Source organism: Drosophila ananassae, chromosome 3L (assembly GCF_017639315.1).
Source record: "Drosophila ananassae strain 14024-0371.13 chromosome 3L, ASM1763931v2, whole genome shotgun sequence".
Lineage (NCBI taxonomy): Eukaryota > Metazoa > Arthropoda > Insecta > Diptera > Drosophilidae > Drosophila > Drosophila ananassae.
Genome location: NC_057929.1, coordinates 22,861,893 through 22,863,606, shown reverse-complemented (window position 1 = coordinate 22,863,606; position 1,714 = coordinate 22,861,893).

Sequence of the window (1,714 nt, the reverse complement as noted above, 5' to 3'; positions counted from 1 at the left end):
GTCTATTAAGATTTATAGAAATCTAATAGTTTTAGATATTTTGTCTATTCGGCAACTTAGGTCTTAAGTTCAGTTTCAATTTGTATATTTACAGATTTAAAAAACCTGTGGGGAGAAATTTTGGTTTTGCCTTCTCTTTCTTTGATAAGCCCATGATAAGATAATTCCGTATATATATATATATATTATTAACCTTTATAAACCGACGATTTTGCCCTGTGTGATCAAATTGTTACACATTTGATAAAGGAGTATTTATATGTTCTATTTTGTATATATATGCAGTAGGGTGGGTCGATTGAAAAATCGCTTAGGCACATATGATTTTCGGATTCTAAGGATCAAAATAAGAAACTTTGCTCAAGAGACCATAGGAGACCATAGACAGGAGCAACAGGTTTTGAGTTACGTGATTAGGTGATTTTGTGATATTTTTGTAAGAGAGAATCCCTAGGGGGGTCCCAGGGGGGTACCACTAACATAGGTGGTCGACCCTCCAAAGTTAGTGGGTCATTCATACATTTGGACTCGATTGGGGCACTCTAAATGGGTCAAAACAGGATTTTTTGGAATTTGACCTTTTGGGTACCTACACGTTAAAACGAGGGACATCAGAATTCATTTTAGAGGTATGGTCTCTAGAGCAAAGTTTCCTATTTTGATCCCTAGAATCCGAAAATTAACTTTGGGTCTCTAAGTCCCTTTTATACCTTGCTGAAGCTTTTTGCAGATCAAAGCTCGGAAGCTTCTGAATAGAATCGATTTGGTCGGAACATATTACTTGAGGTGTCAGTTGACGTTGAAGGCTTTGGGTCTCAATTAATCGAGATGACAAGAAAATGTGAAATTTCCTGTGAAGTGGTTGCCCATTTATGTAAGAATGGTTTTAGCTGTTTAGATTTAATTCTCTTAAAAGGAGTGAGAAAGATTTGAGTTGGGATTTTGTTTACTAAAATATTGTTTTGGTTTTCAATCTGAAGTAAAGCTCCGGTACGTGGGGTTTCACAGGCCCCTCTTCATATTCCCCCATTAGGACTAGCTTAGACACAAACTTCAAAATCAATTTTTGAATTTTTTCTCATTTAATCAATCAATTTAATCAATACTTTTACCTTTCATCGATGTTATATTTTTATTCGAAAATTCATTCTTTTCCCGCCGCCTGACCAACGGAACCCTCCGGGCTGCGGAGCAATTGCCCCAGCAGACAAACCTCTCGACGGCTCTGACTTTTAGAAATTGGGAATCTGAAATAGGGCTGTTATACTTATTTCTCCTCTCCCAATTCCTAGCCGAATTGGATTAATTAAATGTTTATGTTTTTACAAAGCTGCATTACGAATTTCAACACAAAAGGCTTCAGATTCGGTTTACAAAATTTACTAATATACACTTAAAGAAATGTTGTTGATATGTACTATATATATATAAAAATTTATATATATATATATAGTAATAGTATAGTATAGTAATAGTATTATATATATATATATTTATTCTCTATATATATATATATATATATATATATATTATATATATATATATTCTTATATTCTCTATATATTATATATATAGTAATAGTATAGTATAGTAATAGTATTATATATATATATATATTTCTGTGTATTAATTTAGTTTAAATTTATGAAAAGAATATGCTTCTTGGTTTGCGCATACCCATTAAATTATATTTAAGTTATTTGTATATGTAAGA